We start from the raw sequence: 20,827 nt of genomic DNA on the forward strand, positions 1-20,827 counted from the left end.
AGAACTACATTTTCTAAAATACACATTCATTTATTTGCTTAACTAAACAGTTATTTGGAAACACCTACCAGGTAGCAGGTTCTGCCCAAGGATGTAATAATGAACAGAAAAAGACACAATTCCCTGCCCTGACAAAGCTGACAGTTACTGGAGAAAAGAGAAGTCAAGTCAAGATGAAAGCACATTATGTTATGTGCAATGTGGAGAAATAAAGCAGAGAAAGGAGATAGAAGATGTAGGGCGTGGTTGTTATTTTAAAGAGGACAGTCAGAATCTCCTCTCTGAGGCAGTCATTTCTGGGAAGGGAAAGGCGGTGAGAGTGAGCTATGAAGTGGGAGTGTTCCAGACAGAAGAAAGCAAGAGCCCTGAGGTGGAAGTGTACCTGGGGTCACTGAAGAGCATGAGGCACAGGTTTGTCCAGAAAGAGGCACGGTAGTAGGAGGGGAGGTCATAGAAGAAAAAGAGACGGATCTGAGAGGGCCTTGTGGGAACTTTTTCCTCTGGTTGCTGTGCCAAAGATGGACTATAGGGACAAAAATCAAAGCAGAGAGCACTTAGATGACTGCAGGCACCGACAGTGAAGCAGTGAGTGCATGATTCAGACGGGTGCTGACTGTGGTTTGAACACGGATGGCAGTGGCAGGGGTGATGAGAAGCGGTCAAATTCAAGATGTGTTTTGAAGGCATTATTACTTTAATTTCCAAGAAAGTAGAGCCTAAGACAACTGCTTGCCAACAGGCAGTTTACCGGCAATGTCATCCAGGAATCAGCCAGGGCTGTGAAACAGGAAAGAAAAAACATAGGCAATCTGAGGATGAGTTAACTAGCTCACCTCGCCAGAGGTACCATGACATGAATCTCAGTATCTCCATTCTGGCTCGGCTCCTACCATACCCCACTGGTCGTGTATGGCCCTTCCTTTCAAGCTGTGTGTCAGCACACATTGCTTCCCCGTGTTGCATTAAAGAAGCCCCAAGGCAGGGGACCAAGAGGTTAAGTGAGTGTCCAATTTCATCTTCATAAAACAGGGCAATGCCTTCACAAGAGGTGGCTCAGTGGGTAAAGAATCCGCCTGCAATGCAGGAGACGGGGGTTCAATCCCTGGGTCAGGAAGATCCCCTGGAGGAGAGCATGACAATCCACTCCAGTATTCTTGCCTGGAGAATCCCATGGAGAGAGGACCTTGGCAGGCTACAGTCCACAGGGTCGCAAAGAGTCGGACACGACTGAAGCAACTGAGCACACACACACCCATGACAGCAGGAAGGGGTAGTCTCAAGAGGATTCTGAAGTGGAGTACATGGAGCCCTAAAAAATAGTCTTGGAATAATTCTCTAATGGACTATATGCACTACGTGAGACATAAAGAAGAGATAAGGATAATGCCAAGGTTTGGTCCTAATTAACTGCAGGCAGGAAACTGCCATTAACCAAAAGACAGTGGGAAATACGATTATGTATGTTACTTCCTTCTAAAAAGTAGTCATTGATCTCTGCATCTCCGGTTCACACACACCTTCATCTCTTCAGCCCTGCTTACAATCTCAAATTAGCCACTCACTGCCCCTCACCTCTAACTCTGCAGTTATACTAAATAAACTCAATCCTCTGGCCACACCGTGCTCTCTCGGGGCTCTCTGGAATTTTGCTCAGGTTGGTCCCTCTGGCTATCTGTTTTGCTCAAATAACTCCTTATCAGCCTTTAATTGGAAACTCAGTAGATATCTCCTTTTAAGTTAGATACACACCCACCCATTCCCAAAGTAGTCTTTGTATGTGCCTGCCTCCCCTCCAGGATGTAATCATGGAATATTTTTCTTGAACCCAAAGGGCATATTACAACACTGGAAGATACTAGGTATGCAATTAAAGTATGTTAAATTAAGGAATAAGTGGTTTCTCCGAGTCATTCTATGTTTATTTTTAAAACAGTATCTGTGCCCCAAACCAACTTCTCATATGAACTATTTAAATATTTTAACGTGTCACCTCATCCTGAGACACTGAAGCTTATGTCCAAAGTCACATAATATTCAGTAGCTGGGAAACAATTAAAATTCAATTATTTTGAATCCCATCAGAAAAGACTCCTGCTTTCTCCCAAATAGTTAACTCTGAGCCAAGATCCGAGTATAATATGTGTTAGGATATTTATAGAATTAGATCATTAAAGATTAAAAATGCTTACTGCATTTTTTTTTAATTGAAGTATAGTAGATTTACAATGTTTCAGATGTACAACAAAGTGTGTATGTGTGTATACATACACACACACACTTTTTTCAGATTCATTTCCACTTTAGGTTATTATAACATACTGAATACACTTCTCTATATTCAATAGAGATACTGTGCTATCCAGTAGGTCTGCAATGTTTATATATTAGTAGTGTGTATCTGTTAATCCCAAACTCCTAATTTGTCCCTCCTCTCCTGCTTCCTCCTTCCCATCTTATTGGATCTTAATACCAGCATTCCAGTTAACATAAAAATAAGACCATCTGGAAGTAAAATAAATCATTGTACTGAATTTTAAATCTTAAAGACTCCTAAAGAGAGGGTTGATAAAAATCAGATCTTTACAGTCAGCCCCATGCCAGACTTCTGGAAAGAAGATCTTTTTCGCCACATTGTCTACAAGTTACAGGACTAAACGACATATTTGGTTATGCTGTTCAGGTAGCACATGTGTGCTCAGCTCAGTCATGTCCAACTCTTGGCAACCCCATGGACTGAGGTCCACCAGGCTCCTCTGTCCATGGAATTTTTCCAGGCAAGAATACTGGCTACTGCTGCTAAGTCACTTCAGTCGTGTCCGACTCTGTGCGACCCCATAGACGGCAGCCCACTAGGCTCCCCTGTCCCTGGGATTCTCCAGGCAAGAACACTGGAGTGGGTTGCCATTTCCTTCTCCAATGCATGAAAGTGAAAAGTGAAAAGTGAAAGTGAAATCGCTCAGTCGTGTCCAACTCTTAGCGACCCCATGGACTGCAGCCCACCAGGCTCCTCCATCCATGTGATTTTCCAGGCAAGAGTACTGGGGTAGGGTGCCATTGCCTTCTTTCTCCAGGGGATCTTCCCAACCCAGGGATAGAACCTGCGTCTCCTGCATTGGCAGGCAGATTGTTTACCACTGAGCCACACAAGAAGCCATGTTCATGGAAGGCAGAGCCCAGTCAACTTCTCATAGAGGCTTCCTGACTTCAATCCATTTTAGTTCTGATGGAAAATGTGAGCACATTATTTTTAAATTCAATATAGGTTTCTGTTGGGTAAATTTTCTGGCTGACTAGATTTTCTGAACCTAGTCCTTTTCACTTGGAACAAATGTGCAATTCCCGAAGATGCCAACACATCATGTGTTACTGATGCAAAACAAGATTAAGAGGAAAAATGAAAACATTTAAAAGGCAAAACATACTTGGGAAAAAATTACACAGTAAAGTGACCTGGGAAACGCCCTCAGACATTTTCTAAAATTATTTGGAGAATATCTTTAGAATTTAAGAGTACACCTAGGTCCTATTAAAACTGCAAAGTGTTTTCAGTGTAGGGAACAAAACAGCATACAAAAGAAAGCATCATTTTATAATTTAGAGAGAATAAAAATCATTCAAGTTTGAAAGTTCCAAAGTTCTATTAAGTCCTTAAACAACTCATATTTAATTATAAAATACTACAAAATAATAGACACTTCTGAAACATATGCAATCAATCACATAGCTAGATGTGGTAGCATTTTTAATTTTTTCTAAACTGAAATTCCTTTATTAGAAAAAGAAGGCAGAAGACTCCATTATCTAACTAAAACACCAATCATACCATAACTCAGCTCACGAACCCTCCATGAATTTCCATTGCCTGTGGGATAAAGTTCAAGTTTACTCACAAAGCCACATAATTTTAGTTCAAAGTTCTCAAACTTTAACCACACATCTGTATCAACCGGACGGCTTGTTAAAAACAAAGTTTTCTGGATGCATTCCCTGGAGATTTTGATTCAGTAGATCTGGGTTGGGACACGAGAATTTATATTTCCAACAGGTCCCCATGTTACACTGATGCAGGGACCACAATTTGAAAACCACTTGCTGTCTAGTCACAATCTAGCTTTCATGTGTCATCCGTTTCCCTACACAGACTTCTGGCTCTGCACATTTTTTCATCCTTTGACTCTAAGTAAACTATTCCAATCACGCTTATGTTTATAGGTTCTAGAATTCAACAAAAGAACTCTTGCTTAAGCTGTACTCTATAGAGCAAACGTATTTCAACAGTATTTGAATGCTGTCACAACCACATGCCAGCTTATCCTGAATCAGCTTTAGCATCACTTGTTGTTAATACTCTGATGTACAAACCTCAAGGCCCTGGGGTCATTTTCCCATCCTAATGATGGCCATGGCCCTGAGTGGGAGAAGTATGAAACAATATTCTGGGGGAAAAATGTTTTTGTTATGACTATGAGTTACTGCTATCTGAGAAGGGCTTGTCAGGGTGGGCAGTTTTCCAGCTACTCTACAGGAAAGGCGTTTCTGCTACAGTAACAAGGAGCAAAGCTTGGAAAGAGGCTTCCTAGCCTATAGGCATGCTCTCTGTCCCTAGGACGATCTATTAATCTCTGTAGAGACAGTTAATGATAAAGATTCATAGGCAAATTAACAGATCCCCATAAGGCCCAGATACAGAATTATGAAGACCAATTGTCCCCAAAAGCAATAACTGAACAAGCAGGGTTGCAGGTGGGCTACTCTGCTAAGTTTTAACAAAGGAAAAATGATATGATCTTAACCAGAACTAATGGTAACTCTTAATCACAAGTAATTTTTCTCATAAACCAACTAAATAAAATAACAAAGCCTCCTCACTAAAATTCTGATTTCACAAGTAAAATACTATTATAATTGATATCAGAAAAAGAAAATAACAGTCAACACAGGAACCTGAATTTAGTGTTTTCCTTGTAGAGAACATTTTCTGGAACCCAAGTCTTGAATACTAGAGTAAGTGGTCATGACCTTTTCCAGGAAATCTTCCCAACCCTGGAATGAAACCCACATCTCTTATGTCTTCTGCATTAGCAGCCAGATTCTTTACCACTAGCACCAGCTACAAAGCTCCTTTAATTTTTAGAGGAAAGAAAAACCCATAGTGCTTTCTAGCTGAAAGGAAGGTAAGGGTGTGGCTATGTACTCAATTTTGTTATGGGTTATCTCTTTTATTACATAAAATTCTACAAATACACTAAAAAAAGAATATTGGGTTCAGTCTTCAGGGATTTTTTTTATCATAAAGGAATAAATTATAGAATAAAGTCGATTGAGGACCAACCCCTTCTCCCACCATATTCACCACTATCATAAATTGGCTTTTTATCTACTACTAGAATATTTCATAGTAGTAGATAAATAGCCTACTTCACTGGAAGGACTGATGCTGAAGCGCCAGTATTCTGGTCATCTCATGCGAAGAGACGACTCATTGGAAAAGTCCCTGATGCTGAGAAAGATTGAGGGCAGAAGGAGAAAAGGGCGTCAGAGAATAAGAGGGCATCACTGATACAATGGACATGAACTTGGGCAAACTCCAGGAGATGGTAAGGGACAGGGAGGCCTGGCGCGCTGCAGTCCATGGGGTCGAAAGAGCTGGACACAACTGGGTGAATGAACAACAACAACAATGAATATTTTCGGAGCTTTATAGAAACAATTCACATGCCGTAAGACTGACCTATTTAACATGTTCAATTCAATCCTTTTTAGCACAGAGTTTTGCAATTATATCACCACGCAATTTTAGAACATCTTCATAACACCCTCAAACAAGTCCCATAGCCATTAACAGTCACTCCCTATTCTTGCCCCTGACTCCCCATCCCAGGCAACTTAAGGCTACTAACCTCTCTTACATCAGTGTATAGTTTTAAATTCTAGACTTTTCATATAAATGCAATATGACAATATGTGTTCTTAGAATCTGGCTTCTTTCACATAGCATGATGTTTTCAAAGTTTATTCAAGTTATAGCATAATTTTTATTGCCAAAGAATATTTTACTATATAGATACACAACATTTTGTTTATCCATTCATCAGCTGCTGGACATACGAGTTTTCCACTTACTGGCTATTATGAATAACACTGCTGTGAACATGTACAAATTCTGTGGGGACATTAGGTTCTCACTTCTCTTGGATAGATACTCAGGAGTGAAACATCTGGAGCATATGGTAACTGAATGTTTAACACTGTGAGGAACTGACAGACTGTTTTTTCAAAAGCGGTTACACCATTTTCTATTCCCAGAAGTAGTGTATGAGGATTCCAATTTCTCCACATCTCTGCCAACACTGGCTATTATCTTTTTGATTATAGCCACTCTAGTGGGTGGACAAGTATCTCGTGGTTTTGATTTGAATGCCATTGACAGCTAAAGATGGGTACAATAAAGGACAGAAACAGTATGGACGTAACAGAAGCAGAAAATATTAAGAAGAACACACAGAACTGTTTAAAAAAATATTAATGACCCAGATAACTACGATGGCGTGATCACTCACCTACAGCCAGACATCCTGGAATACGAAGTCAAGTGAGCCTTACTACGAACAAAACTAGAGGAGGTGAGAGAATTCCAGTTGAACTATCTCAAATCCTAAAAGATGATGCTGTGAAAGTGCTATACTCAATATGCCAGCAAATTTGGAAAACTTAGGACTGGACACAGGAATGGAAAAGGTCAGTTTTCATTCCAATCCCAAAGAAAGGCAACGCCACAGAATGTTCAAACTACCACACCATTGCACTCACCTCACACGCTAGCAAAGTAATACTCCAAGCCAGGCTTCAACAGTACATGAACCATGAACTTCCAGATGTTCAACCTGGATTTAGAAAAAGCAGAAAAACCAGAGATCAAATTGCCAACATCTGCTGGATCATAGAAAATGCAAGAGAGTTCCAGAAAAACATCTGCTTTATTGACTATGCCAAAGCCTTTGACTGTGTGGATCACAACAAACTGGAGAAAATTCTTCAAGAGATGGGAATACCAGACCACCTGACCTGCCTCTTGAGAAATCTGTATGCAGGTCAGGAAGCAACAGTTAGAACTGGATATGGAACAATGGACTGGTTCAAAACTAGGAAAGGAGTTCGTCAAGGCTGTATATTGCCACACTGCTTATTTAACTTATACGCAGAGTACATCATGAGACACGCCGGACTGGATGAAGCACAAGCTGAAATCAAGACTGCCAGGAGAAATATCAATAAACTCAGATATGCAGATGATACCACCCTTATGGCAGAAAGTGAAGAAGAACTAAAGAGCCCCTTGATGAAGGTGAAAGAGGAGAGTGATAAAGCTGGCTTAAAACTCAACATTCAAAAAACAAAGATCATGGCATCTGGTCCCATCACTTCATGGCAAATAGATGGGGAAACAGTGGAAACAGTGGCTGAGTTTATTTTGGGGGGCTCCAAAATCACTGCAGGTGGTTACTGCAGCCATGAAATTAAAAGGTGCTTGGTCCTTGTAAGAAAAGCTATGACCAACCTAGACAGCATATTAAAAAGCAGAGACATTACTTTGCCAACACCGGTCTGTCTAGTCAAAGCCATGGTTTTTCCAGTAGTCATGTATGGATGTGAGAGTTGGAGTACAAAGAAAGCTAAGTGCTAAAGAATTGATGCTTTTGAACTGTGGTGTTGGAGAAGACTCTTGAGAGTCCATTGGACTGCAAGGAGATCAAGCCAGTCAATCCTAAAGGAAATCAGTTCTGAATATTCATTGAAAGGACTGATGCTGAACCTGAAGCTCCAATATTTTGGCCACCTGATAGGAAGAGCTAAGTCACTGTAAAAGACCCTGATGCTGGTAAAGACTGAAGGCAGGAGGAGAAGGGGCCACAGAGGTGGATGGCATCACCAACTCGATGGACATGAATTTGATCAAGCTCCAGGAGTTGGTGGTGGACAGGGAAGCCTGGCGTGCTGCAGTGCATGGGGTCACAAAGCGTCAGACATGACTGAGTGACTGAACTGAACTGATAGCTAATGACACTGAGCATCTTTTCATATGATCATTGGCCATCTCTACATATTCTTTAGAGAAATTTCTGTCAAAATCCTTTCCCATTTTAAAAAAGAATTACCTTTTATTATTGGTTTTAAGAGTTCTTTATATAATCTGGAATGGAGTCCAATACTGGATATATGATTTGCAAGTGTTTTCTCCATTCTGTGGGCTCTTCTCTCACTTTCTTGATGATGTATTTTTCTTTGATGATCCTTTGTATTATACATTATTTTATTGCTGCTTGTGCTTTTGACAGCATATCTCAATTGCTTTATCTTATGAATATTTCTATATAAATATGATCCAGACCTAAAAATCATATATTACTTTTGAAAATGGTTGAGAACAACTTAGATTCCAATTAGCAGTGCTTGAAAGTTCCCATTTCTCCATATGCCTGCCAAGGCTTGATAACCTCAGATTATTTTGCCTATTCCTTAATTTTAACTTGGTAGCTCATATTATTTTAACTTTACTTATTTAGTTTCTTTTCCTGTACTTCCATCTACTCTGTCAATGGCCTGTTCATGTCTTCTGACCCTTTTTTGGTATTTTTCTCATTTAGGAAGACATTCTTTATATATAATTGATATTAAATTTTTCTCAGTTACATGTCTTGTAACATGTTTTCCAAGTATGTAAGCCATCCTTTGGCTTGTTATTTGCTTTGTTGAACTACCAATAATTAAACTGCTTAGAAATTCTAAAATAATATCTTTATGTTCTGTGATCTTTGCATTTTTTTAACTTTAAGCTATACAAATGTTGATGGAAATGGCAACCCACTCCAGTATTCTTGCCTAGAGAATCCCATGGACAGAGGAGCCTGGTGGGCTACAGTCCACGGGGTCGCAAAGAGTCGGACATGACTGAGCGTCTTCACATACAAATGTTCTTCTCTAAGAGACACTGTATTATATAGCTACCAATGGAATGGACACAAGAACCAATCTGTCTTGATTTGAATCTATATTCTACCATGTATCACTGTGTAATCTGAAACAAATTATTTACTTGTCTGAAGCTGTTTCTTCATTTATAGGATAGGGGGATAAGAGCACCTATCTCATGTTGTGTGCATTTAAATGATGAAGTGTTTATAACAATACATGGAACATGAGCTATTATTTTCTTCTAAACATTTTCACTTTTTGAATTTCACCTTTAGCTTTACGACATATTTGGAGATGATTATTTTTCTCCTGTTTCATGAATTTTATACATGGTATGAAGTGAGGTTTTCAAACAAGTCTACCTTTCCCCACTGATCTCTAATGTCCCCTCTGATATATTATTTCCTTATATATATGATTCTGTATCATGTCCCACAAATCTATGGCTACCCTGGGCCATAACCACACTATTTTAATTACTATAGCTATTAAACTATAACATCATAGTAAGTTTTTATATCTAGAAGAGCAAATATACCTAACTTGCTCAGTGCTTACTTACTATCTACAAACACAGGCATTTACAAGTGAATGGATTACAATGAAGATATTTGTATCCTTGGATTTGTGAATTATAAAATCACAAGTAAAATATTGTCTGTTAGCTTAGTACCTAACAGAACTATAAGTATACACTTTTCTTTTTAAGCCCTAGACCATTTTGATTATTTTGTAAATAAAGTATTGATTTATTGAAAGCCAAGGGGATAATAAACAAAGAATCTAGACAAAGAAGTAAAACATTACAGAACTTTTTCATGGGGTGTATAATTATGCTCACACACCAAGTACAAATAGGTGATAAGAAATCTTCAGCACAAATTCAAAAATTCCTTAAAAAGAAATTAAAAAATGAAAACAAAGCCCCAGAACAAAAGACCAAGTATTCAGTTTGCAAAATCACAGTGTGGATTCACAGTGACTGAGGAAGAGGTAGAAGAGATTAGTATAAACACCACAGCAATTTTATCTGGTAAAGACAGTTCATCGATTATACTAAAACATTCTACAGCTACTGCTCCTGACCATAAAACTCAATGTGTAAACCTAAAGGATCCATGTATAAGTGATACCCTGCAATAGGAAGGAACAATGACCTTGTAATTTTAGCATTAAGAAATAAATCTGGAGAGATGAGAGCATTCACTTTTGTGTAAAGCTGCATATCATATTACTTATTTGCAGTCAGAGCTACTCAGGATACTTCACAAGTAATCTCTTTAGAATAACATTTGCAGAAAATCTTAGGAAGAGGAAAAAGGGAAGGATGCTCCATTCTTCACAGCAAGATAGGTTTTTTTTTCCTTAGAAAATAACTCAATTGTGTTGCTAATTTTGCCTTCCCACCTCAGATGGCGAAGTACTATGGCTAAGAACAAACTGAACATAAGTTGCATTTCTGTAAGCACTAAATTGTTGTGTTGTTTAGTTGCTAAGTCATATCTGACCCTTTTGCAACCCCATGGACTGTAGCCCTCTAGGCTCCTCTGTCCATGGGATTTCTCAGGCAAGAATACTGGAATTAGTTGTTATTTCCTCCTCCAGGGGATCTTCCTGACCCAGGGATCAAACCCGTGACTCCTATATTGCAGGAGGATTCTTTACCACTGAGCCACCAGGGAAATATAAGCACTAAATTATGACAGTCTAAATGTGGCTGAATATATGGTACTTTTTACAAAATATTACATATTATAGTAAGTGGGAAAATCTAAGCAGAAGTTATCATCTCTGAGCTTTATTCTTACCCTGGAATATTCATTTATGGTACTTGTGGTGTGTGTTTCTATGTGTCTCTTAAATAAAATTGTTCATGTGGCAAAGAATTTGACTTCCAAAGATTCAGCCTAAATACAAATCATAAAGTCCAATTTAAATGTAATTCCTCAAAGAACAAGAACAAAACCTCTGCAACTCCAAATTCTGGTTCAGCCACTAGAAGTAACAGTGAGATTTGGGTAAGTCGCCTAACAACTGTGTGCCCATGCTTCCTCCCTTGTGAAAATGAGAGAACACAAGTAGATCGTTAAAATTAACTAGGTCTTTTCAAACAGCAATGTAGGTGCCCGTAGCATTTGTTTTTACTGGGCTTACTTGAGGTTGTGTAGATGTTTGTTTATATAATGGCACTTTATTCTCTGTTGAAGAAAACCTTCAGCTCCATCATCCCACACACGAACTACTTCCGCTCTTACTTGAAAGGAAATTCCTTTTCAAGGTTCACAGTACATTAGAGACAGCTGCATTGCTGAGCTTCCTCCAAAAACTGTAAAAAGCTGCAGATGTAGCCCATGCATGACATGGATCATGAAAATGAGACATTCTCAAACACTCAGACTGCCCCTTCTCTTACCCTTTTTTCATGCTGTATTTTCCGGGGTGCTGGCTACTTACATTAAGCACTATGTGTATGTTTATTGTAAATCAGGTCCCTGAGGGGATGCAGGAACTTTCTAAAGTGACTATCCTGAGTGCTAACTTCCAAAGGAAGATAAGGTGAAAAGTATATTTCCATTTAATGACATTTCAACAACAGTCACTACCCTATTCACTTCTAAAGAGGCAATCCTCACTTCAAACCACACATTCCCTGGGTGTGTTTCCATACTGCCCTGGAACTCATAAGTGTTTGTCTGGAAAACTCAATTCTGGACTCAGAACCAATAAAACAAAAATACAACACTAGGTAAGAATTCTGGCATAGAACTTTTCCAGCAGAAGCAAAGAAGAGAGTTATGACTTGGTTTATTTCAGAAGAGTCACCAAAACCGCCTACATTTCTACAAAGACAAACTATTTGCATTAGGAATAACATGTTGAATATAATTAGAGGGGGGTACAGGGCTCAGGGAACAATGACATATTTTATTTTCTTGGGCTCCAAAATCACTGTGGACGGTGATGGCAACCATGAAATTGAAAGACGCTTAGTCGTTGGAAGGAAAGGTATGATCAACCTAGAGAGTGTATTAAAAAGCAGAGACATCACTTTGCTGACAAAGGTCCATCTAGTCAAAGCTACGGTTTTTCCAGTAGCCATGTATCGATGTAAGGGTTGGACCATAAAGATGGCTGAGTGCTGAAAAATTGATGCTTTCGAACTGTGGTGCTGGAGAAGGCTCTTGAGAGTCCCTTGGACTGCAAGGAGATCCAACCAGTCAATCCTAAAGGAAATCAACCCTGAATATTCATTGCAAGGACTGATGCTGGAGCACCAATACTTTGGTCACCTGATGCAAAGAGTCAACTCTTTGGAAAAGACCCTGACACTGGGAAAGATTGAGGTCAGGAGAAGGAAGAAACAGTGGATGACATGGTTAGATAGCATCACCAACTCAATGGATATGAGTTTGAGCAAACTCCAGAATATAGTGAAGGACAGGGAAGCCTGGAGTGCTGCAGTCCATGGGATCGCAAAGAGTTGGACAGGACTTAGCAACTCAACAACAACAGGGCTCAGAAGCGTCTCAACAACAATAAGGAGCTTTCTGAAGGTGGTTCACAGAGCCAAACTCTGAAAAGATTTCCAAGAGCCAACCAGATGTCCTATGACAATCTGGAGAGAGAAATGACTTAATTAATGTACCTGAATGTACATTAATTTGGGATTCACATTTTTGTTTCACCCTCCAAGAAATCCTTCATTCCAGATTTGGATTCTTCCAAATAAATTAAGACTTAGGATCCCTTCTTCATCATTAGGGACAATATTTTAATAATGCCAGGACAACTGTTTCATTAAACAACAGGCTATACTAATGCAGTATCTTAAGAAAGAACACCAAAACCAGGTATGTAGGTAAGTTATTTCTGAAACAAACTCTGACAATTCTTTTTAAATACCATTAATATAAATAAGTTTCTTGGTCAGAAAAGGGGGGTTAGAGGTTTTGTCTGCAGGTAAAGAATGAACTGAAATTTATTAACTCTAATGCAGTGTGTGCCAAATCCCTTGAGGTAGCTTAATCAACTGCAGCTTTCTGGGCTCAGCTCCCAAATACTTGGTTCAGTAGATCTGGGATGGGGTATAGGGGACTGCATCTTTAAAATGACCTTTAGTGACTCTGATGTCGGAAACACACTGAACCATGCTGTGAGGAAAACTGCAGACTCCTGGTTTCTCGAATGGATCACTGCTGATTGCCACTGCTCATCAACTAATTCTCATTCACTAGCCACTGCAGCAGGCCCCTCACCCAGCCAGTGGTCACCGCAACACCTGCATAAAATCCTCAAGTCCTTCCAGTCAAGCCAGGAAGAGGCCAGAAAATCACCTGATCCTGAATTCAGGTCTCTCCTGCCACACGGCACCAAGCTGCCACAAAGAAAACACATTGGCCAACTGCTATATTATTGTTGGCAAGCACCGAAATTTGCTCAAAACCTTTACAAATGAAACCCAGCTGCCTAAGCTCAATACCAGATGTCTTCTACAATGTGTGGCTTTGATAGATTAAATTGAGCATAAGAAAGAGATGAAATATATGAAAATCTAATTTGCAAGATGTTTGTCATTAAGTCTAACAAAAAAAGACAGAAAATTATATTTTTCACTAGAAGAGGTTAAGTAGGGTAGATTAACAATATCCATAACTACCAAAATGCATTTTATGAATAAACTGTTTAGTGTCTTTTTAAAAATACAGCCCAAAACAATCTTCAAAAATACCCACTGAAAGAATGTCTTATGTCAGTAAAATCATTCAATTTATCATGAGGGTCCTTTTCCTTTAAACCCATTCCCCAATTTGAACACATTTTCATTCAGGGCATAGGAAATTAAGTAGGAAATATTTAGTGATAGTGTCTGATTTCAATAAACTGTAATAACCCTATGAAAACATGCATATAAGAAACATATGTATGCAGATATATATAATATGTATAAGAAAGTATGGAAGTAAAAAGGCAACTTGTTTAGTAACCTCAATTAAGTGGCATCTACCCTTCTTCTGTTACGTCCTGATGAAACTTTTTTGTTGTTTTCCAGGTCACTGCACAGTTCTCGATAACTCAGCTGATTTAAGTGCCTGAGTTAAACTCAGAACCAGTTGAATATTCCTCCAATGAGCTGCACATCCCCTCACTTAAATGAGTTAATAGTTAATAGGCAAATACAGCATATTACTCTTACAACATTAACCTTTACTTTTTTCAAAAAAGAAACATATAAATCATAATGGAATTTAAAAACAATAAGCAATTGAGCATATTGACTCTAACCAAGATAAACATTCCATTGAGATTTAGCCCCATAAAAAGTGCACCATCATTAAAAGTACACACAATTACAATTGGCAGGTTATTATTTTTCAGATTTGAAAAATATTGTCATAGTTTTCTTTTAGAGAAACCAAAATAAAGCTGAAGATTTTAGCAAAGACATAGTTTCAACATGAATATTTCTACAAACATAATAGCAGAAAGATAATTTTATGCAAAGTTTACAAAACAAACCTGGCCTCAGATTTTCTGAAGCTATATACTATTGGCCTTGGCATAGTTTAAAGGAAAACAGAAATAATCATAAAGAATTTTAAGATGCCATATTATATTAAATTCTCTCACACTTGGCTGATATCTTATCAATGCAGTTCCCACAACGCCGAAGTTCCACAATTGATGCAAAACTGATATCAGTAGCTATTTCCTTACCTTTAAAACTCCCGTTAAAATTGTGAAGATACTAAGATAAATATGGGGACATTAGGTCCTCACATTATGACCACAGGATACTATCAAGCAGTAAAAACCTACGCACCAAAACCAGTCTTCTGCATGTACTTAAGAGGTTTTTAAAAAGTGATTTTGTTATGTATATTCATTCTCCCCTGGACTCCAAAAGGGATCAAAAGCATAGTTTCAGACACTCAAGTTCCCAGAATCTAATCTAATGAAACATATACTGCTAGCCACAAACTTGTGGCCTTTTTAGGGATCAAAATGTAAAATTTATGAGATATTCTTTGTGAGACATATGATGTGCAACTACTTGTTTCAATAAAGGAGTGAAAGTTATATGTAACAATCTGACAAAGCTAAATCTGCCAAGAGATTACAGTACTTGTTTCATGTATTATTTTTGCCACCACCTTTAGTATCTTGAGTTTCCACAGCATCTTTTCTTAAAGAGTAAAGAAAATCATACCACTTCAGTTACTATTAAAATCAACAACTTTTTGTAGTGACATTTCCTGAATACCAAAGTTGATATAAAAAATAAAGTACTTTTTTAAATTTAAATGTATTTATTTTAATTGGAGGCTAATTACTTTACAATATTGTATTGGTTTTGCCATACATCAACATGAATCCGCCATGGGTGTACACATGCTCCCCATCCTGAACCCCCTTCCCACCTCCCTCCCTGTACCATCCCTCTGGGCCATCCCAGTGCATCAGCACCAAGCATCCTGTATCCTTCATCGAACCTGGACTGGTGATTCGTTTCTTATATGATATTATACATATTCTTTTTTATAATTTTTCTACTCATATAGCTAATAAGTCACTTAGTAGCCAATAGGAGTTCATTATAAGCAAAGGAATACTAGAGGTATTCATATTGCTATTTTAAATTCCAGTAGCAGTTATATTAGGTGTTTTTGATTGTCAACCTAATCCAAAACTTCTTCTAGAACAAACTTCCACTGTCCCCAGTGTCAATTACTGTCTGGTGCCCATCTTGGCACCGGATGACTATGCATACTATTTGACTCACATCTGATTACTGTTTAGGGTCAGCAGTCAATCAAATTCTCTCTCCAAAGAATTAAAAACAAGAAACAGTGAAATGTTTATCAGTTAAGTTTGGAGAGCTAAGCAAAGAAGCTCTTCAAATATCATAAAATGCAGACACTGTTTTGGGTCATGCGCAAAATAATGAGTATGTCTAAGGAGGTAGACTCCTCTGCAGGCCAAGCACTGTACTAGGCACTTGAATTCAGCAATAAATGAGACGGACGTGGTTTTTCCTCTGAGAAGCTGGGCTTTCAGCAGGAGAGTGACACATACAATGATACATCACATGTACTATAAAACTGAAACAAAACTTACAATGAGGGGTTATAGCAAGTGGATCTCATTTAATTTGGATTGTTAAGGAAAACTTAGTGATACTTAAGCAAATGAATAAGTAGAGTAGAAAGAATTTTTTGGGCTATGGAAACTACATATGTGGAAAGGAAGAGGAGTCTGGATCCTTCCGGACAGGAAAGGCCTTTGTGGCTTGCTGACCACTGAGTAGTGAGATGAGCTGCAAAGGAGTCAGAGCCTCACTGATGCAAACCTGGAAGGACGTAGAAAGGTCTGGATTTTATAATGCATGGAATGTCTGGTAACGACTTGTAGACAGAAAGAAGGGAAAAGACACACAGAGAAAAGAAGGCAATGTCCATGAGGTCCCTCACAGACATGGATGAGTAGAAACTCAGGTCCTGTGGCCTCTCTGGGTCCCATGAGGCTTGTGTTTCCTTTAGCTTTTCTTTAGGTCTCCATTCAACTTCTTCCTCTACTTAAGTTTCTGTTCTTTTGCCCAAAATATCAATACTACTAATGTGATCTTAGACACATTATTAACTAATATGGAAGCTAATTAGTTTTGGGAGGAGTGTGATGATGGAGCTGATATCAAGCAAGAAATCAGTTAATCCAAAAGCCACAGCTCCTCTAGCATAAAGTGAAAAGTAGCAGGGCCTAGAAATAAGAATGAGGTTATTCTGAGCCCATAGTCAAAAAATCATCCTTAGGTATTTTAATATGAATATTTACACACACAAGTCTATTATGATGAGCAGAGTGATTATTTTACAGATGGAAAAAAGTATAATAATCAAGACCAAAAGGGTCCATCTGAACTTAAAATGTAGCATAAGAAAGCTTGATAGACAATGTAGCTGATTTTAATTGTCAGTACACTGTCTTAAAGATTTGCCTAATGTCCTGTCTGATTCTAAAACTGAGATATACATTTGAAAAGTTAGCAGAAAAAACATATTCATAAATTTGTTCCTAGCAGTTATTTTAAGTCAATAAAAGATTGGTAAAATGTTATTTCAAATTCAACTGGCTCACAAAGACAAAAAAAAAAAAAAAACTAATCTGAACTCTGATCTATTATAACATTAATATTTTTTCAGAAGTTTTCATGTATTTGTAATTTAAAGGTTAAAATTATGTATGCACAGATATTGAGAGATACATATGCCTTAAATAACATGGTAGCCATCACTACATATTTAAAGAAGATAACTTCTCATAACAAATGATAAAACTAAATAATTTGAGTTTACACTCAATAGTAATGTGAATGTGTTTAATCCAATCTACTCTGCAGAATTTAAATTGAGAACTATAATTGAGCCACTTTCCTCCCAGGTAAATTGCCACAGAGATCAAATTTCTTACATCTGTGATGCTCACCACAAGGTGCAGTTACTCCCGATTAACAGCCCAAGATTAATTGTTGGAAGTGCCACATAATAGCTGCAGTAGAAAACATTTTAAACACAGACCCCTGTTTATGCATTTAACAGATGTGTCGGTCTAACAGCTCAGATTTTCACTATAGTGTGCCATATGGCAACAAGGATCATTTTTCACTTAAAAATATTACCAAAAATCAATGCCCTATACCAATAGTACCATTTTAATTTTGAAACTACACATTCGCAGCAATGTTTGTTATCCTCCTGTTACTGCATTTCCTATTTGTCTTAATTCTACTGAAAATATTTAATAGCGTAGATTTTTTTTAAACAGTTTTAAATTAGTGTCAACCAGATCAAACACAAATATTACAGTAGGAAATGTACGAAATACGACCTGGCAATGAAGTAGCAGGATGTAAAATCCTGGTTATATAAAACTGCAGGGGCCATGGAGACTGGGACCTGCTTTTGTTCATTGGGTTTGGGGGTTTTCCTCTACTCCAAAAGAGCTAGTACCTACTTCCTATCTTGCCTTTTTTCCCAGTAACTCTTCATTGAGATAGAATTACTCCTAAAGACCGAAAGTTGGCTACCAATTTTTATTTTAATCTGATTGCTGTAATAATCTATTACTATGATTTTCTGGACGGGGGCACAGGCACTGTGAAAATTTTCACATATACGTTTAACAAGAAGCCAAATAAACATGTCACCTCTTAAAACGCCAGAGCGTGAGGAACATCCTTGTCAGGAAGGGTGCATTGTTGCCACCGATGTGTTAGAACAAACAGAAAGCATCCTTTACTTTTTAGGTCCCTCAATCTACCACCTTTATAACCTCACTATATTCCTCTGGCAGAACTTCACAAGAATGGTAGTGGCCAAAATGATGCTAAACACTGTCTACACGTTGTACTGTGTTCATTAGGATCGCCTGTAATTCCCTACTGTGATTTAAGAAACAAGGGGCAGGGTGGCATCAAGAAATCAATCTCTAAAATACTATATTTCAAGCAGAAATGAACACTACAGCTCTTTACCATTACAGGCCGTCTTTTCACTTTTAGAAGGAGGCAATTCCACACTTCATGATCTCGAGTTTTAAAAAATACATTCCTAAAGCAATCACAATGTGCCAATATAAAAAACACAATGTTCAAAACCTACCAACATGTACCCTTTCTCCCTTTTTTCTAAGACTATGTCTCCTCAAGTAAAACGTTTAAGATAAGATTTAAGCAGTGATAAGATTTAGGCTGATGAATCACCCCACACACAGGCCAACCTAGCTACTCTGTTCCACTTGCTGTGACTTTGCAGAGCTTTGTACCCACGCCAGGGTTCTTGCCTTGAGAATCCCAGGGACGGGGGAGCCTGGTGGGCTGCTGTCTATGGGGTCGCAGAGTCGGACACGACTGAAGCGACTTAGCAGCAGCAGTACCATTTAAGGTAGAATTGGAATAATGGACATATTCCTTCCACGTAGAATGTTTAGGTTTCCATATATTTAAATAACTAAATATTTGTATTAGCCTGAAGCACACACTCTCCAAATGTCTCAAGCTGTCATTTTGAAACACAGTTACTTTAAATAAGTATTTAAGGTCTCAGAACATTAATCTTGGCTTTGTCATTCACTTAATAAGTCGTGACCACTACATAGGTCCGTGCTTCATACATACCTATCTTAGTGGTAATCATTCTTTCTGAAGTACATGCTAATTAATGATCATAACGCATTACAAGTTGTCAATGAATATTTAACTTCAGTAGTCAAAGTTACTTGGTCTTGGTTGAGCTCAGTCTCTCTCTATAGTACACTCTGTTTTCATACAGGAAAATACATTTTTTCCAGAAAAAAAATGAAACTTATTTTACACAAGGTTACAGGTAGAGAGATTCTTCAAAAACAGTGAAAATTTCATTAGTGACAAAGCTAGGAATAAAAAGTGAGATTCAGTACGTTAATCACAGTCTGCATTGCAGGTAAAGAACCCGCCTGCAATGTAGGAGACCTGGGTTTGATCCCTGGGTTGGGAAGATTCCCTGGAGGAGGGCCTGGCAACCCACTCCAGTATTCTTGCCTGGAGAATTCCCATGGACAGAGGAGCCTGGTTGCCTCCAGTCCATGGAGTCACAAAAAGAGGCAAATACAACTGAGTGACTAAGCACAGCACACTAAGATGAGCTATGGGATTCTTTCAAAGTCTTGTCTCAATTTCCATTTCCAGATTGGTTGTCTCCTATTCCTACACAGATTAGCATTATTCCTAATGACACTAATAATAGCAAACTCTTAGACAATAGTATGCACTATCACTCCTCTAAGTGCTTTGTATGTATCTAGTAATTATTTAGTAATCAAGTCAATCCTATGGTTAGTTATTATTATTATGCCCATTTCACAGTTGAGAAAATCAAGGCACCAATAAGACTCCTCATTTAGTTTACAATCTAGTAAGTGGTGAAGCTAAGATTCAAACCCAGGCATTCTTGTTCCAGAGTTCATACACTTAACCACTATGCTACGAAATAAATTAGTAGACACACACAGACCCACATGGGCACTCATATGAAAGGGCTCTGAACAGGGAGTTAAAAAGGTTATGCTTCACGGAAAGAAGCAGGGAATGTCTCTGGGCTTCAACCTTCTCACTGAAAAGTCAACCACACAATACTATCTTAAGGTGTATTCTAATCCTAATATTTATGATTCAAAGATTCAGTCTGTAACATATAGCCTCTTCACTTTTGACTGACATAATGATAAATAGTTTATGTATTCATAGGTTTCAAGGAAAATGATAAACAGGGAATGAAAAATTGCCCTTAGGCAATCAAGAAATAGTGGTAGCATGAGTAGAGGAATAAGATTTTTCACCTCATATATATCATGCTTTGAGTTTCTTCGGACATTCTTAAGAAAGTTTCCCTGAGGTCTTTCTGTCTCTTCTAGAAGGTACCAGATTATGACAATTTTTGGAAAATAAATTAGCCAACCAGGTAAATGAATTACATGTTGTTTCCTCATATCAACATACAAAAGTCTTTTGAATTACACGTATCTATAACCAGAAATTAAAAGAATTTTTTCATGGAGCCAAGTAACAAAATATAATACTTACATAGTGTCATGGAACACTGTGAGATTATGAAAAATTAATCTTATAAGTGTCAATCCAAATATATGCCAATTGGTAATACATGCTTCTCAAGTAAACAGTACTGCCAAACAAGTTCTGTTAAATGCATTCCCAGGCATATGAGGCTGACCTGTAAATGCATTTCGACCTCACACATATTCCCTTTGTCACCTGGCTGAATTTTATAAAAGGGCTATTTCCTTATTTACAACTTTGTGACTT

At 38.1% G+C, this 20,827-nt stretch overlaps 1 protein-coding gene across 24 annotated transcripts in view; it reads right to left on the minus strand.

Annotated features, from left to right (window-relative positions):
- BMPR1B (bone morphogenetic protein receptor type 1B) overlaps positions 1–20,827 on the minus strand; it is a 454,161-nt gene that overhangs the window by 90,600 nt on the left and 342,734 nt on the right. For 13 of the 24 annotated variants that reach the window (XM_061419616.1, XM_061419635.1, XM_061419638.1 and 10 more), the window contains one exon: positions 6,811–6,884. The exons of the other annotated variants lie outside the window; for them this stretch is intronic. The gene's annotated coding sequence lies outside the window, so the exon portion shown is untranslated. The remainder of the gene's footprint in view (positions 1–6,810; positions 6,885–20,827) is intronic. 24 annotated transcript variants of the gene reach the window in all.

Source organism: Bos javanicus, chromosome 6 (assembly GCF_032452875.1).
Source record: "Bos javanicus breed banteng chromosome 6, ARS-OSU_banteng_1.0, whole genome shotgun sequence".
Classification (NCBI taxonomy): domain Eukaryota; kingdom Metazoa; phylum Chordata; class Mammalia; order Artiodactyla; family Bovidae; genus Bos; species Bos javanicus.